Source organism: Heterodontus francisci, unplaced genomic scaffold, assembly GCF_036365525.1.
Source record: "Heterodontus francisci isolate sHetFra1 unplaced genomic scaffold, sHetFra1.hap1 HAP1_SCAFFOLD_43, whole genome shotgun sequence".
In the NCBI taxonomy this organism is placed as follows: domain Eukaryota; kingdom Metazoa; phylum Chordata; class Chondrichthyes; order Heterodontiformes; family Heterodontidae; genus Heterodontus; species Heterodontus francisci.
The window spans coordinates 1,957,381-1,980,845 of record NW_027141852.1 but is presented as its reverse complement, the minus strand read 5'-3'; the positions used below and the strand labels follow the sequence as shown (position 1 = coordinate 1,980,845).

At 45.8% G+C, this 23,465-nt stretch overlaps 1 non-coding gene across 1 annotated transcript; it reads right to left on the bottom strand.

Moving 5' to 3' along the window:
- Nucleotides 1-15,200: 15,200 nt before the first annotated feature.
- Nucleotides 15,201-15,289, bottom strand: trnar-ucg (transfer RNA arginine (anticodon UCG)). Its single transcript is given in 2 exon segments — nt 15,201-15,236; nt 15,253-15,289. It is a non-coding gene; the product is annotated as a tRNA-Arg (tRNA).
- Between the last annotated feature and the right edge of the window lie 8,176 nt (nt 15,290-23,465).

The window sequence follows — 23,465 nt, the reverse complement described above, 5'->3', positions numbered from 1 at the left end:
TACTTTAGACTGACACATAGAAAATGAATCACACAGTCACATTCTGACTGTAAAGAGTGGTGCATACAGAATGAATCTCACACTCACATTTAGTTCCAGACACTGACAGATACAGAATGATATCCACATTCAGCCACAGGAGCAGATAGATACAGAAGCTGCCACGCATACAATACTCATGATTGACATACAGAATGAATCACACAATCACATTTAGTTTCATAGACTGATACTCAAATAATCTCACACTCAGACACAGTACCACAGACAGATAGATGTAGAATTAAACTCGCTGTCACATAATGTACCAGAAAGTGTCAAAATTAATCTCATAAAGTACAAAAGATGGATGGAATTTGTCTCACACTCAATGTAATCACCTACACTGAGCACGCCAAGTGCAAGACGGTCACTGCCATGGATGTGGTGTACGCTCTGAAACGGCACGGCCGCACTCTCTGCGGATTCGGCGGCTGAACAATTCGACTCTTTTCAGCAAACACACAACAAAGGCTCTTCTAAGAGCCACCCACCGCCTCACAGAGCGAGCAGTGACCGAGAAACGGGAGCTGGGATAGGCTGTTTAGAACAGTTCAATCAATCTGAAATATTTCAGATTTCCAGCATTCGCAGTATTTTACTTTTAATTCTTTGTTCAATCAATCTGCTGTGTTCGGGATGAAAAAAAAATGGAATCCCCGAATTTGACATTTCAGTTGCAGCAAGGATGTGCAGTGGATTTGATTTTCTAAACGGGCTGTGTAAACAGTGCCCGAGGCTCTACAGTTAGTTATTTCCCCAGTCGACACATGCCCTCAGTGAAAAGCCACATCACTCCTCCAGAATCACTCATTGTTTTCATAGAATTTCAAAATGATTTCGCTGCAATGAGGGAATCCGGGAGTTTTGCAGCAGCTGTTAAATCGGTCACTGGAACCAGACCCACTTGTGATGTTATTTCCCCCGAGACGGTGTTTCCTGCACTGAAACTGACAGGGTTTGTGAAACTGATCAGTTTCAGCTCAGTCATTCAGGGACCTGGAATTTCCACAGTTTGAGCCCGCGCTCTCCCGAGCTCACTTCTGATTGGTCACCCTCTTCTCATTCACATGTCTTAACCAATCGCAGAGCTTCGAATTAGGAAATACAACAAATCACTGGCTTAAATTGGCAGACGGTTTGAATTCGAAAAAGCCGCCAATTTCAGTGTCGGAAAGAAGCGAATTGATGGAAAATCTGGCGTTAGTTTAAAGCTGTTCGTAAAATCGCGCCACGACTTTGTGCCGATAAAAGCGGAATAAAAAAAGTTTGTGATGGGTTAGATATATTACGTAGTTTTAATCTGTGATTTTTTGTCTACTTATCTGTAACTGGCGGTAAAAGACTCTATTCAGCAATCTGTCACGGGACAAATAACTCAAAATTGGTGTTGAAGTAATAAATTAGACAGGTTTGAGGGGACAGTGAGAAATCACTGAAACAGATGCTTAAACATTTGAAATAGTTCTCATTCGGTCCTGTTACTGACATTTTGGAATCAGACAGGAACCAGCCCTTTCACAGAGACTGTGGGTGGCTCTGAAAAGAGCCTTTGGTTTATTAGATGACATTTCGGCCGCTTTACTTTTTCTGGGAGCTCTGAGCGCTGGTTTTCTTGGGCAGCAGCACGGCCTGGATATTAGGCAGCACCCCACCCTGAGCGATAGTCACCCCTCCCAGCAGCTTGTTGAGCTCCTCGTCGTTGCGCACGGCCAGCTGCAGGTGTCTGGGAATGATGCGGGTCTTCTTGTTGTCCCGGGCCGCGTTGCCAGCCAGCTCGAGGATTTCAGCGGTCAGATACTCGAGCACAGCAGCCAGATAGACCGGGGCTCCGGCACCCACACGCTCAGCATAGTTGCCCTTTCTTAGGTGCCTGTGAACACGGCCCACCGGGAACTGCAGTCCAGCCCGGGAGGAGCGAGACTTGGCCTTGGCCCGAGCTTTGCCGCTGGTCTTTCCTCTTCCAGACATTTCCACAATCTCACAAATACTTTCACAAAGAATGAATAATTTCCGCAGCATTTACTTTACTTAGAGACTGAAAACTCTCCCCATTGGTCGCTACTAAATTCACCTCATTTGCCTATATTCTTCACCAATCAGGTCACTGACAAACAGAAGTGGGCGGGATTTACCGCCACAACATCAGAAGCAGAAAATTTGTCAATTTCAAAAAGCCCGCCAATTTCATTGTCGGAAAGGAGTGGATTAAAATAAATGTCATCCTTAGTCAAATATTTAAAATCCCTTCTCTTTATTTTGTTCTATTCAACTCTTTCCGTCACCAATTACAGACGCGGGTTTAAAATGTTGTTTAAATTGTGGATCTTTCTACAATTGCTTTCAAACTGTCCCGGGAGGTACTAAATCCCTGTTCACAGCACTTCCCTGAAGGGAAACATTCAGTTTATCTTCAATCAGAGCCCAGTGTCCTTCTCTGAAAAGAGGGAGCCGGATCGAGTCCTCAAACTGCCCTTAGTCTGCTGTGTAATAATCCCATTTCGGGCTGTAACACTGCGGAGAGTTGCTGTTCATAAAATGATGAATCGGTTCACATTTCAGGAATAGGGTGAAGGGACTGAGGTCTGACCCTTACCCCTGAAAGCAGCTGTTAATGCAGTCATTCAGGGGCTGTGCAAAACCACAATAACAGCTTTAAGCAAAAAAGTAAAGGCGGATGAGCGGATTATGGGTTTGAGTTCGGTTTATGGGACAGCAGACAAAAACACAGCAGTGGGACATTTATTATGTTACACATTGTCTTAAAATGATTTCATAGAGATCTTCGGATGCAGCTTTTTCAGAGAGATTGTGGGTGGCTCTTAAAAGAGCCGTTGTGTTTGGGATGTTTTTTCAGTCCATTGTGCAGTTTTACTTGGAACTGGTGTACTTGGTCACCGCCTTTGTCCCTTCCGACACGGCGTGCTTGGCCAGCTCCCCGGGCAGCAGCAGGCGCACGGCGGTATGGATCTCCCGGGAGTTGATGGTGCTGCGCTTGTTGTAATGGGCCAGGCGGGAAGCCTCACCCGCGATGCGCTCGAAAATATCGTTCACAAACGAGTTCATGATGCTCATGGCCTTGGAGGAGATGCCGGTGTCGGGGTGAACCTGCTTCATCACTTTGTAGATGTAGATGGAGTAACTCTCCTTCCTCGACTTTCTCCGCCTTTTGCCGCCCTTTGCTGACGGTTTACTCACAGTTTTCTTGGCGCCCTTCTTAGCAGCTGCTTTCTTCTTCTCCTCTACCATCTTCAGTTTCAATTTCAGACTCAGAAATAAACCAAACCCCTTCCGAGTGCGGATTAAATAGACAATCCCACAGCTCTATGCTAATGAGGGATGGGGGAAAGTAAAGATTGTGATTGCGTGATTGGGAGTGATGTCACAATGGTTTTTTATTGTAATTTTACTATTGGTCTCTTTCGCCATCCAATCAGATTAAATATTTGCAACCAATCACAAACACCCATACTGCAATCACAAAGACTCTCTCCAGCCCCAGTTTCTGTTGAAAGAGCCGCTCCCTGTGTGGAGCTTCCTGGAAATGTCCTGGCTGTTGTTGGGAGGACACTTATTGACTGATTCTGTGTCGTTGTGTCTCTGCTATTGCATGTGAGTGTGCAATTAATTTCATTTTTAGTCTAGACTACTGTGTTTGAGTGTTTTATGTAATTTGGTAACTCAGTCTCTGGTGCTGTATGGATTCATTCTGTCTCTGTCAGGTATTGTGTTTGAGTGTGAGGAGATGAGGTGGAGTGATGCCGCAAGGAAGATGGAAAAGAGCATTGTTGCCGATGACACAGCCTTACTTGACCCCAGTTTGCACTCGGATTGGGTCAGTGATAGATCCGTTGGCAAGGATTACAGCTTGCATGTCGCAGTGCAGTATGTTTGAGGAGGACATTCCATAATCCCTCTCGGTTGGTAGAGTCGAAGGCCTTTGTCAGGTCAGAGAAGGCTATGTATAAAGGTTGCTGCTTCTCCTTACATTTTCTTGAAGTTGTCTTGCTGTGAAGATTATGTTCACTGTGCCTGTTGATGGACAGAATCCACATTGTGATTCCAGTAGGAGTTCTTCAGCCACGGGGAGGAGGCAGTTGAGAAGGACTCTTGTGATGACCTTCCCTGTGGTGGACAGCAGGGATACCCCTCTATAGTTAACACAGTCGGTCGTGTCAACGTTTTTTCAAGATGATCACAATTACCGCATCACGGCGATCCCCTGACATGCTCTCCTCCTTCTAGATGAGGGAAATGAGACATGTATTTGTGTCGAGTGTTTCTCTGCCATATTTTAGAATTTTGATGTGAATTCTATCTATTCTGGCAGTCTTATTGTTTTTTAGCTGTCCATCTCTAGTATCATGTGTGAATGTGGGATTCATTCTGGACCTGTCACTCACTGGTACTTTGTGAAAGTGTGAGATACATTCTGTATCTGTCAGTCTTCGGTATTGTATGTGAGTGTGGAATACATTCTGTCAGTGGCACTGTGTATGAGTATTTGATTCATTCTGTCAGTCTCTGGAATGTTATGTGATTTTGGACTTAGTCTTAATCTGTCAGTGGTTCTGTATGTGTGGAATTCAAGGTATATCTGTTAGTATCTCAGTGTGTGTGTGAGTTCATTCTTTATCTGTCAGTCTGTGGTGATTTATGTGAGTTTGGCAGTCACTGAATCTGCCAGGTACTGTAGGAGTATTTGAGAATGATTTTGTATGTGTCAGTCTTTGCTACTACATAGGAGTGTGGGATTAATTCTGTATCTGTCAGCCTTTGGTAGTGTGTGTGATTGTGGGATGAATTAATTCGCAGTCATTGGTGCCCAGTATGAATGTGGAAATCATTCTGTAACTCAGCCTGATATTGTTATGTGAGGGTAGAAATCACGTGTATCTTTCGATCCTGGGTGCTGACTGTGAGCATGGGATTCATTCTGTACCTGTCGGTGGTACTGTATCTATCTGTGGGATTAATTCTGTACCTTTCAGTCACTGGTATTGTGTATGAAAGTGGGATTACTTCTAGATCCACCACACATTGGTTGTGTGTGTGTGTGTGTGTAAGAACATAAGAAGATACGAAATAGGACAGGAGTAGACCATTTGGCCCATCAAGCCTGCTCTGCCACTCAATAAGATCATGGCAGTTCTGATTGTGGCCTTAACTTCACTTTCCTGCCTGCCCCCATAACCATTGACTCTGTTGTAGATCAAAAATCTGTCTATTGCTGCGTTGAATATATTCAATGACACAGCCTCCACAGTCCTCTGGAGAGCAGAATTCCAAAGATTAACTACCCTCTCAGAGAAGAAATTCCTCCTCATCTCCTTCTTGAAAGAGAGACTGCTCATCTTTATCTCTGGCCCCTAATTCTACAATCCCCCACAAGGAGAAAAATCTACCTGTCCAGCCCACTGAGAATCTTACAGGTTTCAATAAGATCACCTCTCAATCTTCTAAACTCCAGTGAGTATAGGCCCAGCCTGCTCAACTTTTTCTCATAAGACAATCAAACATCCCAGCAATCAGCCGAGTGAACCTTCTTTGAAGTGATTCCAATGCAAGTAATTTCCTCCTTATGTAAGGAGACCAAAACTGTATGGGGATGGGATGTCACTATTGCCCTGTAAAGTTATGGCAAAACTTCCTTACTTTTATACTCCATTCCCCTTGCTAAAAATGCCAATTACTTGCGATACCTTCATGCTAACATTTTTGTAATTCATGTACCTGGGCACCCAGATTCCTTGGTACAGCAGCATTCTGCAGTCTCTCTCTATATAAATAATATTCTGTTTTTCTATTCTACCTGCCAAAGTAGACAATCTCACATTTCCCCATATTATGCTCCATCTGCCAAATGTTTTCCCACTGACTTAACCTATCTATATCTCTTTGCAGACACATTTTGTCCTCCTCACAACTTTCTTTCCTACCTATCTTTGTACCATCTACAAATTTGGCAACAATATACTTGGTCCCTTCACTCAAGTTATTAATATAGACCATAAATAGTTGAGGCCCCAGCACTGTACCTGTGGCATTCCATTAGTTACAGTTTGCCAATCTGAATATGCTCCATTTATCCCCACTCTCTGTTTTCTGTGAGTTAGCCAATCCCATATCCATGTGTGGATAGTTTTCAGTTTGTATCTGTCAGTGCCTGGTACTCTATGTGAGTTTTGGACTATTTCTCAATCTCTCAGTGCTACTATTTGTGTGTTAGGTTGCTTTAGATGACTCAGGCTGAGGTACTGTGAGTGAGTGCAATAATCAACCCATAGTTTTCAGCATCTGGCACTGAGCATGTGTTTCAGCATCACTTTATCTGTCAATATCTGGTCAATATCTATATATCATTATATAACCTTCCATCCCTGGGACTGTTTGCAAGTCTGGATTCATTCTACATAAAATGTCAGCACAGCAACAGGCCACTGATGTGGTTGGTTTTAAGCAGACAATATGTTTGAAGTTTTGCCAAGTATTAAATATCTGTCACTGTGAACATAATAGTGAAAGATAACGTGTCTTTCAATCTGATACAGGATTGATGTGCAAATGTAACTCAGGCTGTACTAATCAATTTGATCAGTGCCATTCAGTCTGAGGGAGAATCTTTGACTTGTGTGTAAAATGAGCTCAGTCTGGAATTGTACAGTATCTTCCATCTGACAATATGAGGTTTTAGGACTGGTATGTAATTTATAGCTCAGACTAAACTCATCAAATTTGTATCTTTTAGTTTCACAATCCGGATGAGTTTTAAACTGGAATCTGAGTTTGTATCTCAGGTTATACTATATTTCAGAATCTCTCAATCTGATTATGCAGTTGAGATTTTGACTTGTATCTAATGTATATGTCTGGACACATTATGGGAATTAATACTGATAATAAACTCATCATGACCTGTGTAAATATTGGATCTCAGAAGATGTTTTTTTTTTAGAATTAGAATTAGAATTAGAACATTACAGCGCAGTACAGGCCCTTCGGCCCTCGATGTTGCGCCGACCTGTGAAACCATCTGACCTACACTATTCCATTTTCATCCATATGTCTATCCAATGACCACTTAAATGCCCTTAAAGTTGGTGAATCTACTACTGCTGCAGGCAGGGCGTTCCATGCCCTTACTACTCTCTGAGTAAAGAAACTACCTCTCACATCTGTCCTAAATCTATCACCCCTCAACTTGAAGCTATGTCCCCTCGTGTTTGCCATCACCATCCGAGGAAAAAGACGCTCACTTTCCACCCTATCTAACCCTCTGATTATCTTATATGTCTCTATTAAGTCACCTCTCCTCCTCCTTCTCTCCAACGAAAACAATCTCAAGTCCCTCAGCCTTTCCTCGTAAGACCTTCCCTCCATACCAGGCAACATCCTAGTAAATCTCCTCTGCACCCTTTCCATAGCTTCCACATCCTTCCTATAATGCGGTGACCAGAACTGCACGCAATACTCCAGGTGCGGTCTCACCAGAGTTTTGTACAGCTGCAGCATGACCTCGTGGCTCCGAAACTCGATCCCCCTACTAATAAAAGCTAACACACCATATGCCTTCTTAACAGCCCTATTAACCTGGGTAGCAACCTTCAGGGATTTATGCACCTGGACACCAAGATCTCTCTGCTCATCTACACTGCCAAGAATCTTCCCATTAGCTCAGTACTCTGCATTCCTGTTACTCCTTCCAAAGTGAATCACCTCGCACTTTTCTGCATTAAACTCCATTTGCCATCTCTCAGCCCAGCTCTGCAGCCTATCTATGTCCCTCTGTACCCTACAACATCCTTTGGCACTATCCACAACTCCACCGACCTTAGTGTCATCTGCAAATTTACTAACCCACCCTTCTACATCCTCTTCCAGGTCATTTATAAAAATGACAAACAGCAGTGGCCCCAAAACAGATCCTTGCAGTACACCACTAGTAATTAAACTCCAGGATGAACATTTGCCATCAACCACCACCCTCTGTCTTCTTTCAGCTAGCCAATTTCTGATCCAAAGCTCTAAATCACCTTCAACCCCATACTTCCGTATTTTCTGCAATAGCCTTGTTATTATGGGGAAATACTTGAAGTTTTGAAAGTGAACAGTTTGCATTATTACGAAGCATAAATAGCAGAAAATGGTTTCGATCCATTGACCTCTGGGTTATGGGCGCAGCACGCTTCCACTGCGCCACTCTGCTAACTGCTGTTTTAAACTTTGGCTGCCCGTTAGTGAAATATGTTCATTTCCCCAATGTTTTTATAAAAATAGGATTGTCGTCGGATTTCTCAAGAATCCCGGACTCAGCAACACACATGCTGACGGACTCACCCTCACTGCGCAATGACACAAGGACACTGAGTAACAGCACCGACAATGAGGCAGGCAGAGAAAGACACACAGAAAACCAGGAAGATATTATCAGGACTCAGAAAGGAACAGACAGAGAACGGTACTGAGCAAACCAGCAAGAGACAGCGAAAGACTGATGAACACCACTTGGAGGGAGCACTGAGGGTGGCAAGGGTCCAGAATGTAGTCTGGCTGGGGGATTTCAATGTCTATCACCATGAGTGGCTCGGTAGCACCACTACTGACCATGCTGGCCGAGTCCTAACGGACATAGCTGCTCGATTGGGTCTGCGGTAGGTGGTGAGGGAACGAACAAGAGGGAAAAACATACTTGAACTCATCCTCACCAATCTGCCTGCCGCAGATGCATCAGTCCATGACAGTATTGGTAGGAGTGACCACTGCACAGTCCTTGTGGAGATGAAGTCCCGTCTTCACATTGAGGATACCCTCTATCGTGTTGTGTGCCACTACCACTGTGCTAAATGGGATAGATTTTGAACAGATCTAGCAATGTATAACTGGGCATCCATGAGGTGCTGTGGACCATTAGCAGCAGCAGAATTGTAGTCAACCACATTCTATAAACTCATGGCCCGGCATATTCCCCCACTCTAACATTACCAACAAGCTGGGGGATCAACCCTAATTCAATGAAGAGTGCAGGAGGGCATGCCAGGAGCAGCACCAGGCATACCTTAAAATGAGGCATCAGCCTGATGAAGCTACAACCCAGGACTACTTTCATGCCAAACAGCAGAAGCAGCATGTAATAGACAGGGCTAAGTGATCCCACAACCAATGGATCAGATCTGCACCCTGCCACATCCAATGATGAATGGTGGTGGACAATTAAACAACCAACAGGAGGAGGTGGCTCCACAAATATCCCCAACCTCAATGATGGGGGAGCCCAGCACATCAGTGCAAAAGATAAGGATGAAGAATTTGAAACAATCTGCAGCCAGAAGTGTTGGGTTGATGATCCATCTCGGCCTCCTTCTGAAGTCGCCAGCATCACAGATGCCAGTCTTCAGCCAATTCGATTCACTCAATGTGATATCAAGAAACGACTGAAGGCACTGGATACAGCAAAGGCTACGTGCCCTGACAATATTCCAGCAATAGTACTGAAGACCTGTGCTCCAGAACGTGCCGCGCCCCTAGCCAAGCTGTTCCAGTACAGGTACAATACTGGCATCTACCCGGCAATGTGGAAAATTGCCCAGGTATGTCCTGTACACAAAAAGCAGGACAATTCCAACCCAGCCAATTGCTGCCAAATCAGTCTACTCTCAATCATCAGTATCGTGATGGAAGATGTCATCGACGGGGCACTTGCTTTGCAATAACCTGTTCAGTGACGCTCAGTTGGGTTCCGCCAGGGCCATTCAGCTCCTGACCTCATTACAGCCTTGGTTCAAACAAGGACAAAAGAGCTGAACTCAAGAGGTGAGGTGAGAGTGTCTGCCCTTGACATCAAGGTAGCATTTGACTGAGTATGGCATCAAGGAGCCAGAGCAAAACTGGAGTCAATGGGAATCAAGAGGAAAACTCTGCACTGGTTGGAATCGTACCTAGCACAAAGGAAAATGGTTGTGAGTGTTGGAGGTCAATCATCTCAGCTCCAGGACATTACTGCTGGAGTTCCTCAGGGTAGTATCCTCGGCCCAACCTTCTTCACTACTTCATCAGTGACCTTCCTTCAATCATAAGGTCAGAAGTGGGGATGTTCACTGATGATTGCAAAATTTAGCACCATTCGCGACTCCTCAGATAGTGAAGCAGTCCATGTAGAAATGCAGCAAGACCTGGACAATATCCAGGCTTGGGCTGATAAGTGGCAAGTAACATTCTCGCCACACAAGTGCCAGGCAATGACCATCTCGAACAAGAGAGAATCTAACGATCTCCCATTGACATTCAACGGCATTACGATCGCTGAATCCCCCACTATCAACTTCCTGGGGGTTCCCATTGACCAGAAACTGAACTGGAGTAGCCTTATAAATAGTGTGACTACATGAGCTGGTCAGAGGGTAGGAATCATGCGGTGAGTAACTCACCTCCTGACTCCCCAAGCCTGTCCACCATTTACAAGGCACAAGTCTGGAGTGTGATGGAATACTATCCACTTGCCCGGATGGGTGCAGCTCCAACAACATTCAAGAAGCTCGACACCATCCAGGACAAAGCAACACGCTTGATTGGCACCCCGTCCACAACATTCACTCCCTTCACCACTGACGTACAGTGGCAGCAGTGTGTACCATCTACAAGATGCACTGCAACAATGCACCAAGGCTAGTCAGGCAGCACCTTCCAAACCTGCATCCTCTACTGCCTGGAAGGACAAGGGCAGCAGATGCATGGGAATACCACCACCTGAAAGTTCTCCTCCAAGCGACACATCATCCTGACTTGGAACTGTATCGCCATTCCTTCCTTCACTGTCGTGGGTAAAAATCCTGGAACTCCCTTCCTAATAGCACTGTGGGTGTACCTACCCCACATGGACTGCAGTGGTTCAAGAAGGAAGCTCATCACCACCTTCTCATGGGCAATTAGGGATGGACAATAAATGCTGGCCTGGCTGGCGACGTCCACATCCCATGAAACAAATAATTAAATACAATAACAGCTCATCTCAATTCCTAGTATTTCTAAATCCCACCAGTCCAACATAAGCTGAACAATTATTGCATGTTGTGATTGACGGTCTGGTCTGTAAACTGCACTGTATCACAGATTGCTGACATTTGCTAACTGGAAGTGAGAACTGCAAAATCGGGACAGTAGTTCACATAGTCTGTCAGTGTGAAAGAATCAGGCAATGTGAGGTAATAGAATTTGTCTGTAAATGTTACACTCATATTGCTTTATATTTTTATATTGAAAATAAAAGTAATCATTTCGTGAAAATGGTGACATGTTGTCCAAACTTTGGTAGCCAGTTGTTTTCGTCTTGCACTCAGCAGGGTAATCCACAAGAATACCAATTTAAGGGAAAACAACAACTTTCTTCTGTATGAGAAGAGAGTGCTGATTGGTTGGCAAGTGAACTCTGATTGGTCGAGGCATTGCCATTCAGAATGCATCAGTTTATGGTAACTGACAGATAACTGCCCAGCTTTGTCTGAAATTTAAACCAGGCAGCTTGACTCTGATTGGTCACGGCATTGCCCTGTGGAATGAGCCAGTGAATGGCTGTCACTTATTTTGTTTAGCTGAAACTGGCACAACATGTGTGCATGTTCTTTCTGTCTGCAAAGAACAGGGCCCTGTGTATTAATATATGTAGCTTCCAGTACACACCAGTGCACCACACTGCGAGCCCTACTGACAGTCTTAAATCGGTTGTCAGTGTAATTCTTAGCACACTGAGAATTATTTAGCAAATGTTGTCCTATTGTGGAATCACATCTCATGTTGGATACTGTGTTTTGAGTTTTGCAAGCACGGGTTGGTTGGGTTGGGCCCATTGCGAACAGCGGAAGGGACATGTTATTTGATACAATCCGCCAGTTTTGGGATGTACGGTCTAGAAACCTAGCATCACACTGGTATTGAAATTCATATATCACGTTACTTATTTGTGTGATAGGCAGGATGTCTCTTTTGCTTGACAGCAGCATCCTGTTAGTGGCGAACACCACACTTGTTGCTCCTGCATAGTAACAGCAGGAAACAGCTCGCTTCACCTGTTACTCAAATACTGGGGATATATTACCCTTCCAGGGTAATTTGAGGGAGACTGGGCACTTTTCAGGGCTCAAAATGACGTCCTTCAGCCCGTTTATAAGTTTGTGTGATATACAGTGAGAAATGATCTGATCAGTGTAGCCATTGCAATGCAGGATGTCTTTAATTCGCCCTATTTCAGCATCAAGCTTGCATGGTGAGCAAATGGCTCAGCCCTATTTATGACGTTGTCGATAAGACCAATTTTATAGCGCGTGGAACTGTAATAATCCCAACGCGTGAATTGACCAGTGAAGGTAGGTTTGCGGTAGACCGTGGTAGAAAACCCCTTAGCAGATTTCTCAACTAGTACATCAAGGAAAGGGAGCTCATTTGACTGCTCCATTCCAAAGGTGAATTTGAGTGTAGGATGGAGCCCATGAAGACGTGCAAGGAAATTATTTCATGCAGCTGCGGATTCAAATTTAGCAAACGTATCATCTACATATTGGAAATATGCAAGCGGTCGGAGGTTAGGTGTCATTCCCTTAAAAGCAGTTTTGTCATGGAATCCAACAAAGATGTTTGTGAGAGCTGGGCCTAGAGGGGATCCCATGGCAACACCAGCAATGCATGGTGTCAATAAAACTGAACTCAACTGTGCAAGTTGCCGAGTTCATAAGTTCAATGAATACAGATTCACACAATGGTGACGGGTATAGATCACCATGATATAGCACTGCAGTGCAAATATCTATGGCTTCCTGAAGTGGTACATTGGTGAATGGGCTAGCAATGTCAAATGACACATGGACACGGCATTGCTATCGATATGCAAGTCCTGTATGGTCTTCGCAAATGTGAAGGAATCCTTCACTGTGCATGTGGAGAACTTGCTCAAAAACTGGTTGGAACAATTTGCCCAACCATTTGGCAAATTCATTTCAGGAAACTATTTACATTACTTCAAATAAAGGAAACACAACGACACAAAGAACTGAGCAGAACGCTGAAAGTTTCACAGCAAATAGTCAAGTGGGAAAAGGATGAAATACAGAAAGAAAAAGCCTAAAATACTGAAAACACTCAGCCAGTCCGGAAACAACTGTGGAGAAGAGAAGCTCGGGTTAGTGGTCCAGTTCTGTGACCCTTCTATAGACCTGAAACATTGCTCCTCCCTTCCTCTCTCCACAGATACTGCTGGAACTGCTGAGTGTTTCCAGAATCTTCTGTTATTATTCAGATTTCCAGTGTGTGCAGTATTTCTCTTTTTGAAAATAAAATATTCCCTGAGAGGAATGGAACGTTACATAAAAAATAGGAGTGGGCCATTCGGCCCATCGAAATAGCTCTGCCATTCAATAAGATCGCAGCTGATTTCCTACATCAACTCCATCTTACCACACTAGCACAGATCCCTTGATTCCCTTAGTATCCAAAAACCTATCGATCTCTCTCTTGGATATACCCAACGAGCATCCACATCTCTAGAGTCACAGAGAGATACAGCACTGAAAAAGGCCCTTCGGCCCACCGAGTCTGTGCCGACCAACAACCACCCATTTATACTAATCCTACACTAATCCCATATTCCTACCACATCCCCACCGACCCTATATTTCCCTCCCACTTACCTAAACCAGGGACAATTTATCATGGCCAATTTACCTACCAACAAATCTTTTGGCTTGTGGGAAGAAACCGGAGCACCTGGAGAAAACCCACACAGACACAGGGAGAACTTGCAAACTCCACCTAGGCAGTACCCAGAATTGAACCCGGGTTGCTGGAGCTGTGAGGCTGCGGTGCTAACCACTGCGCCACTGTGCCGCCCATAATGTGTGATCTCACCAAGGCTCTGTCTAATTGCAGTCAAACGTCTTTATTCTTATAAAAACTCTTCACAATGTTGAACACAACTATTAACTGCCATTCTGCTCTAAGAAGAAGGACCCCAGCTTCACACACCCCAGACCCCTATTCTTTCCACATTAGCTGAATTCCTGCATTTCTGATACCATTCCAGTAAATCTCCTCTGCACCCTCTCAAAGGCCTTGACATTCCTGCTAAAGTGTGGAGCATGGAATTAGACACAACGCTCTAACTGAGGCCTATAACCAGTGAGATTTCTAAAGGTCCAGCATAAATTCCTTGTCTGTGTCCCGTACTCCCATTTCTGGTTTCTGACTCAATGTCGGCTCTGAGCTGTTGAAACTGCCTGAATAAATATTTCCACCCAACAAAGCGCTCGGAATGTGAGAAGGGACAAAGTGAGTGACCAAGTACATCAACTCCAAGTAAAACTCCACCATGTAGTGAAAACACTCGAAACACAACGGCTCTTTTAAGAGCCACCCACAATCGCTCTGAAAAAACTGCACCAACATCTCTCTAGAATTGGTTTATTTCATTGGTTTTAATGCTCAGTAACTCTCTGGAACTTTCTCACTGTCTTTGTGTTTTCTGTTTCAATCTGGTATGGAGATTCTGGGAAGATGAGTTTCACTGCCTGGGAGGATCTTTGTGGTTTTCCTGCAGAAACACAAAACAAAGTCTCTTTTCAGAGTCACCCACCGCCTCATAGGGACAGCAGTGACATGGGAACGGGAGCTGGGGTGTGTTTTATGCCGGAAATATCAGTTAATGATTTATGTTGTGCTCTCGTTATATTCCAATCTCTGAATTGAGCCTTTCCACCACACCAGGGTTATGGGGAGAGTTTTCATCGTTTCTTTTCTAAACGTACAGACGATGTTATAAAGTTGCTGATTTACCCAGATGGCGGATTCTCCCCTCACAGTGAAAAGTAACATCACACCTTCACATTGTTTTATAATTGAATAATTAGTCAAATGGAATTATTTGTGATGTTATTTCCCCCGAGACGGTGTTTGCTGCAGTAAAACTGAGTAGTTTCAGCTCAGTCATTCAGGGACCTGGAATTCCTGCAGTTTGAACCCGCTGTCACCCCAGCCCACTTCTGATTGGTCACCCTCTTCTCATAAAGTCAGTGACAGCACATGAGGAGGCCATTCGCCCCATTGAGTCCATGTCGGGTTTCCAATCTGTTCAGTCACCGACTCAATCCCCAAATCCCTGCATAATCCTTTTGGGTCAAAAATGACCGTGGCAGGACTCGAACCTGCAATCTTCTGATAACATCATAGAATATACCGAAATCAGACGCCTTATCCATTAGGCCACACAGCCATTAGCTTACATGAATGATTCAATCAGAGAATCTCGAAGCACAAAATACAAAAAATCATTGGGTGAACCTGTCAACCTGGCAGAATATTTGAATTTGTGAAAGCCGCCAATTTCACTGTGGAAAAGAAGTGATCGACTGGAAAAGTACATATAAATCTATTTTCCCGTAGCGGTTTAAATAAACTTTTAAAACACAATTTTACTTTTACCGACTCAAATTGCTGGTGCTATTTTATGAACAGCTTTATGTTGCCAATTTTTGTCAACTTCTCATCCGTAACTGACAGTAAAAGACTCCGTTCAGCAATCTTTCACGCGACAAATAACTCAAACTCGGTGTGGAAGTAATAAATTACAGACTATTGGTAATTCCCCTTCACACAGGCTTCAGGGGAACAGTGAGAAGACACTGAAATAGTTGCTTCATCCTTTTAAAAGGTTCCCATTCTCTACTGTTACTGACATGTTGGAATCAGATTTGTATTTAACAAGATATTTCTGTGAAAACAAAATCCTCAACAGACCAGCTGGGAATCTGGGAATCACTGTAGTAAAATTTTGATTGAGAAGACGGGACCGTCTCACCAGCAGCCGGGTTACATTCCCCTCACATCCTTATACAGTGAGCAGCTCTTTCCCTCGAGAAATAGACAGCAGCAGTTGGAAGTTCAGTAAAAGGATCGGTTCATTGAGACAAGTTTCTGACTGACAGGTGGTGCTGAATATTAATACAAGAAGGTCCTGGAATGGGAAACAAGTGTCCAGAGTAGGGTCTGAAATCAGGACAGGGAAATGGCCAGCACTGACACAGATCATTTCATTATTACATTGATATCTGACTGTCTATAAGGAGAAGCGAGTTAAACACATGATGGTGAAAGGAATGGAAGATGATGCTGGTTGTTCTAGATGAAGAGGGATAGACAGAGGTGTGGGTACAGCAGACTTCAGACAGTAATCAGCCCTTTCAGATACTGTGGGTGGATCTGAAAAGAGCCTTTGGGATAGGGAGAAAAGCTCTTTGTTTAAAAACCCTCAAATAGCTACCTTGTAATTGGTCAGGTTACTAATGTTTTAGTTAGTGTAATTTATGAATAATTACTAATTAGAAAGTGCTGTTTGGACAGAGTGTGAAGCTGTGAGTTGATGTGTGAGGGACTTCACTGACTGGGGGAAGGAGGTGCTCTTTGGTCTCTTCTGCCTTTTCGGCCTCCATGGTACAGGGGAAGAAGCTGATCGGTGAGTAACTGGTAAATTATTCTACTTATTACACTTATTACACGAGCAATAATGAGTTTGTAAAGCTAAGTAGTGGCAGGGCAGCTCGAAAAGTAAAAGTTCGAAATTGGGGGAAGGCAAATTTTACAAAACTGAGAGGTGATTTGGTGGATGTGGACTGGATACAACTACTTGAAGGAAACCCAAAGATGTTTTATCAGTCCATTAAGAGCAAGCGGATAACTAAGGAAAGGGTATGGCCTATCAGAGATGTACAAGGGAACTTCTGTGTGGATCCAGAATATGTGGGCGGGGTTCTTAATGAGTTTTTTGTCTCTGCCTTCACAAAGGAGAGGGATGATGCAGACATTGTAGTAAAAGAAGAGGAGTGTGAAATATTAGATACGATAAGCATAATGAGAGTGGAAGTACTAGAGAGTCTGACATCCTTCAAAATGAATAAATCACCAGGGCCGGATGGTTTGCATCTGAGGTTGTTAAAGGAAGCCAGGGAGTAAATAGTGGATGCGCTGCGGATCATCTTCAAATCCTCACTGGATATGGGGGAGGTGCCGGAGGATTGGAGGTCTGCGAACGTTGTACTATTATTTTAAAAGGATGTGGTAAGTCTGACCTCAGTGGTGGGTAAATTATTCGAATCAATTCTGAGGGACAGGATAAACTACCACTTAGAAAGGCACGGATTAATCAGGGAAAGTCAGCATGGGTTTGTTAAGGGAAGGTCATGTCTCACTAACTTGATTGAGTTTTTTGAGGAAGTAACAAGGAACATTGATGAGGATAGTGCGGTGGATGTGGTTTACATGGATTTTAGTAAGGCATTTGATAAGGTCCCACATGGCAGTCTGGTCAATAAAATGAAAGCCCATGGGATGCAGGGGAATGTGGCAGGTTGGATCCAAAATTGACTCAGTGACAGCAAACAAAGGATAGTAGTCAACGGATGTTTTTGCAAATGGAAAGCGGTTTTTCGTGGCGTTCCACAGGGCTCAGTGTTGGGTCCCTTGCTGTCTGTGGTGCATATTACCACACGGGCAGCACAGTGGCGCAGCGGTGAGCACCGCAGCCTTATAGCTCCAGCGACCCGGGTTCAATTCTGGGTACTGCCTGCGTGGAGTATGCAAGTTCTCCCTGTGTCTGCGTGTGTTTCCTCTGGGTGCTCCAGTTTCCTCCCACATGCCAAAGACTTGCTGGTTGATAGGTTAATTGGCCATTATAAATTATCCCTAGTATCGGTCGGTGGCAGGGAAATATAGGGGCAGGTGGGGATGTGGTAGGAATATGGAATTAGTGTAGGATTAGTATAACATGGATGGTTTGTGGTCGGCACAGACTCGGTGGGCAGAAGGGCCTCTTTCAGTGCTGTATCGCTTCAAAAGAAAAATAATGATTTGGAATTAAATGTGGGAGCTATGATTGGGAAATTTGCTGATGACACAAAAATTGGCCGTGTAATTGATAGTGAGGAGGACAGCTGTGGACTTCAGAATGATATGAATGGATTAATTGAGTGGGCGGAAAAGTGGCAAATGGAATTCAATCTGGAGAAGTGTGAGGTAATGCATTTGGGGAGGGCAAACAAAGCAAGGGAATACTCAATAAACGGGAAGATACTGAGATGGGCAGAAGAAGTGAGAGACTTTGGAGTGCATGTCCACAGGTCCCTGAAAGTGACAGGATAGGTAGATCGAGTGGTGAAGAAGGCATATGGTATGCTTTCCTTTCTTGGTCGACAAAAGCAGGGATGTAATGCGAGAACTGTTTAAAACGGTGGTTTGGCCACAGCTGGAGTATTGCGTGCAGTTCTGGTCATCACATGACAGAAAGGACATAATTGCTGTGTAGAGAGTACAGAGGAGATTTACAAGAATGATACTGTGGGTGGCTCTGAAAAGAACCTTTGGGTATTTGATAAAATCCTGGCAGATTGCCTTGGTTTTGGTGCCCGGAGCGCTGGTTTTCTTGGGCAGCAGCATGGCCTAGATATTAGGCAGCACCCAGCCCTGAGTGATGGTCACCCCTCCCAGCAGTTTGGTGAGCTCCTCGTCATTCTCGACAGCCAGCTGTAGGTGTCTGAGGATGTTGCGGGTATTCCTGTTGTCCTGGGCCGCGTTATAGGCCAACTCGAGGATTTCAGCGGTCAAATACTCGAGCACAGCAGCCAGATAGACCGGGGCTCCGACACCCACATGCTCAGCATAGTTGCCCTTTCTCAGGAGCCTGTGAACACGGCCCACCGGGAACTGCAGTCCAGCCCAGGAGGAGAGAGACTTGGCCTTGGACCGAGCTTTCCCGCCGGTCTTTCCTCTTCCAGACTTTTCTTTTCCAAAAATATACTTGAGGACATTCCGTGCAGACCACTGCCTGATGGATTGGTGGTCAAAGGTGTTTTTCCACACAAACATTTCCACGAACGCACAGTCCAACTGGATGGAGCGTTCCGTGGCAATGTGACTAGATCCATCCTTCGCAACACCGGGGTCAGATAGAACCTCAGCACATAGTGACAGTTGGTGTTTGCATACTGGGGCTCTCCGCACTGCTTCATGCAGCCACATACTAAGGCGGCTATCAGGTTGAGGGCGATGTTGAGTACATTTTTTCGCCTTTATCCAGAGGTTTGAACATCGTGTCCCTCTGGACCCTGTACATTTTGTGTCTTCAGATAAAGCGGGAATTGGCTCGGGTGATCGCCACAGCGCAGGAGTGGGGTATGGGCCAGACCTGTGCCACTTACAGCAACAACGTGAGCACCTTGCACCCGATGACCAGGTTCTTACCCATAATAGAGAGAGATCGCTGCTCCCACTTGCTCAGTTTATGTTGTACCCTGGCTACTCGCTCCTCCCAGGTTTTGGTGCGCGTCCCGGCCCTTACAAACCATATCCCCAGCACCTTCAGGTAGTCTGACCTGACGGTGAAGGGGACAAAGGATCGGTCAGCCCAGTTTCCAAGGAACATGGCCTCGCTCTTGCCATGGTTAACAGTGGCTCCCGAATCCAGTTCGAACTGGTCGCAGATGCTCATCAGTCTGTGAATGGACAGCGGATCCGATCAGACTAGAGCAACATCATCCATGTACAGGGAGGCTTTGACCTGAGTGACTCCGCTGCCTGGGATTGTCACCCCTCTTATGCCCGCATCCTTCCAAATAGACTCAGCAAAGGGTTCGATACAGCAAACACACAAGGCAGGGGAAAGAGGACAGCCCTGTCTGACTCCAGATTTGACTGGAAACTTTCTGATTCCCACCCAATTTTTTGGACTGTACTACTGATGTTTGTGGAGAGCAGTTTGATCCAATTGCAGATTCCCTCCTCAAACCCCATTTTGGAGAGCATATCCATCATGTATGTGTGCGATATCCTGTCAAAAGCCTTCTCCTGGTCCAGGCTGATGAGGCAGGTGTCCACCCTCCTGACCCGTACATAGGCGATCGTATCCCTAAGTAGCACAACACTATCAGAGATCTTCCTGCTGGGTACAGTACAGGTCTGGTCAGGGTGAATCACCAACTCCAGAGCAGACTTGACTCGACTGGCGATGACTTTGGACAGAACCTTGTAGTCTACATTAAGCAGTGAGATGGGCCGCCAATTTCTGATTTCTGCCCTCTCCCCCTTCTGCTTGTGGATGAGGGTGATGATGCCTTTCCTCATGGATTCTGACATGCTGCCGGCCAGGAGCATACTCTCGTACACTTCCAGCAGGTCTGGGCTGACCCAGTACCACAGGGCCGAATACAACTCAACTGGTAAGCCGTCGCTTCCGGGAGTTTTCTTCGTCTCAAAAGACTTGATGGCCTTTGTCAGCTTGTCCAGAGTTAGCGGTTTGTCCAGATTCTCCTGCATGCTGTCATCTCAGACCTCTGTGATAGATGACAGGAAGGACTGGGAGGACGTGCTGTCCATAGACTTCACGTCTTACAGCCCAGCATTCAAGGATTTGCTAATCCTTAGTATGTCGGAGTGTGAAGTTGTGACTGAGCCATCCTCTTCCTTCAGGCTGCTGATCACAGAGCTCTCTCTGTGTACCTTTTGGAAGAAGAAACGCGAGCACGTCTCATCCTGCTCAATGGAGCGGACTCTGGACCGGAATATGATCTTGGAGGCCTCCGTGGCAAAGAGCGAGGCCTGCTGGCTCTACACCTCTTGGAGATCCTCCTTGACCTCGACCCCCATCGACTGCAGCCGGAGCAGATTTTGCATACTTTTCGGGAGTTGGGACATTTCCCTTTGTCTCTCTCTCGCCCTCTGAACACCTTTGGAGATAAAGAACCTCTTGATATTCACCTTGATCACTTCCCACCAGTGCACCGGATACTCAAGGAGGGTCTCACTGTTCTCCAACTTTTTCAATCTCTTTTGAGTTGCTCAATGTTCTCTGAGGTTAGTAGTGTAGCATTGAGCTTCCATGTCCCCGTGCCAACCCGCTGGTCATCCTGTAAGTGACAGTCAGCCAGTAAGAGGCAGTGGCTGGAGAAGAACACCGGCTTGACGTCGGTGGATCTGACCGTGAAAGCAGGGGACACATACAGGAAGTCAATCCTGGAACGGGCAGACCCGTCCGATCTTGTCCAGGTGTATCTACGCTGCTCTCTGTCTGCAGGTTTGCTGAAGACATTGTGCAGTTTGGCATTTTATAAGAATCTGGGCGTAGCGTCCTGTTTTCTGTCGTCACTGCCAGATTGTCCAGCTGCATCAATGATGCAGTTGAAGTCACCTCCAAGAATGATCGGCCTGGATGTCACCAGCAGCAGTGTGAGTTGCTGGAGGATGGTCAGCCGCTCACTGTATTCGACCGGGGCATATACGTTGCTTAAATGGAGCGGAGCATTGTTGTACATTAGATCTGCTACGAGAAGGCGACCGCCCACCAGCATCTTAACTTCAGACGGTGCAGGATTCCACACTCCTGACGAAACAGTACGCCGGCTTTGACCTTTGCGAAGTCATCCAAGGTTGAAACACATCACGTGGTGGATTTAACACAATGCATGTTAATCGAAGCAATCTTTATATCCACTATAAAGTTGGGTGTTGCTTACCACACCAGGTGTCCTTGCTAGTCCCAGTCCTTGAGTATGTTCCTGCATACCCATAGTGTACGCAAGCTGTTTCACATTCGTTGAGCCCAGAAACCCCTCATGGTTATTCATGAGGGTTTTGTTCCACTGGGGTGACATCGGCGGGTGGGGGGCGGGTCTTGTAGGCAGCAAGGCTTGGGTTGTCCTCTGCTGTTGGTGTCTTTCCCCTCGGTCCCTCCTCAAAGACATCACTGTTCCTGACTTCCGGAGCTGGAGCTGGAGTGCGCAGGACACTTCGCTGCTCTCGGTCTCCCGGAGCTGGGGTGCACTGAGCATCTCCTTGGGTTCTATGCTTTTGGTTTGGGGTGCGCTGGGCGTGTCACAGCTTCCAGTGCCCCAGAGCTGGGGGGCTTTATCTTCCAGCTCCTTTGAGTTCTGCTGCTTCTTTTGGAGGTGCCATCGTTCCGGCCCTTATTCGTCCAGTGAGGAGGAGCTGCTGTAGTCTGTCTCAGACGGTAGCCTCCTCTTGCCATTGGTTTGGGTGGTGACCTGTTCTTTTTTTGGAGGTTTTTTCTTTGTGGTCTTCCTTTGTACCACCTGCCACTGACCTGTTTGTCCATCTGCTGCCTCCTCCTCCATTAATTCTGTCTGTAGAGGAGGAGTTTCCAGGCACAGAGTAGGTGTTGGGTCTCTGGTTGCAGCTGCCTCCCCTTTCTTCTCTTTCTCAGATAGACTTTCATCGCTGTGGGGAGGATTGCTTGTTTCCCTCCCAGCACCAGACATGTTCACCGTTCCTTAACCCGGTCTTTCCTTGGTCCTTGCTGCCTGAGCATAACTGAGGCAGCGTTTGGGGCAGGTTTTGTAGAGGTGGCCTGCCCCACCTCACAGGTTGCAGTACTTACAATGTTTACAGTCCTTGGTGTGATGGCCTTCCTTTTTGCAGTTCTTGCAGACGACTGTGCTGCAGTTAGCTGCCACGTGACCAGATTTGCCGCAGGTACGACAAACTCTGGGCTGCTCCGCGTAGACCATGAAGCCTCGACTTCCCCCGAAAGCGAAGCTGGAGGGAGGATGGATGATGGCTCCGTTGGCATTGACCTTCAAGGTCACCTTGACCTGCCGCTAGCTGGTCCAAATCCAAATGGGTCCTTGACATCAGTGCTGCCGCCGGCCACCTCGACGTACCTGGTGAGGAAGGTGAGTACATCCATGACAGGAACATGGGGGTTGTAGAGGTGGCTTCTCACCACCCGGTCACGTTGCGATGGCAGTGTGAAGAGCGGCTCCACTGTGAGGATCGACAGCGGCGCCTGGTTTCCCTTCTCCTTGAACACCTTCAGGAACTTGATGCATCCGCCACGTACTTGAACGTCACGTCAAAATATCCACAGCTGGGGAAGTCCTGCAATCAGAAGATGTTTACAGCTTGGAATCCACAGCAATCAATCAGGATTTTCTTAATGAAGAAGGTACGATCAACCGGTGCATCTCCATCATTATCCTTCACGACCACCCGAACGATGTTACACACTCCCTGGCCTGAAGTTACAGAATTGGTTACAGCCATTTTACTCAAAAACTTACCTGAGACAGGATCATGGTCTCTCCCCTGCTCCTCTTCCAGACATTTCCACAATCTCACAAATACTTTCACAAAGAGTGAGGAATTCCTCCTGCACTTCCCTGCTTTACCTTCTGGAGGAATGCAGTCCGGCTACTTCTGAGTGGTTACTGTCTGCTGAGTCTCATTGGCTGGTTCATGTCACCAATCAGGTCGCTGCTATTTTGCCGATCATCAAAGGGCAATGAGAAAATAGGGCGGAGATTGGCAGCGGCAAATTGTCAGAGCTGAAACCCATTCACAAATTTGAAAAGCCCGCAAAAATATTTGTAAAACAAGGAACAGCTGAA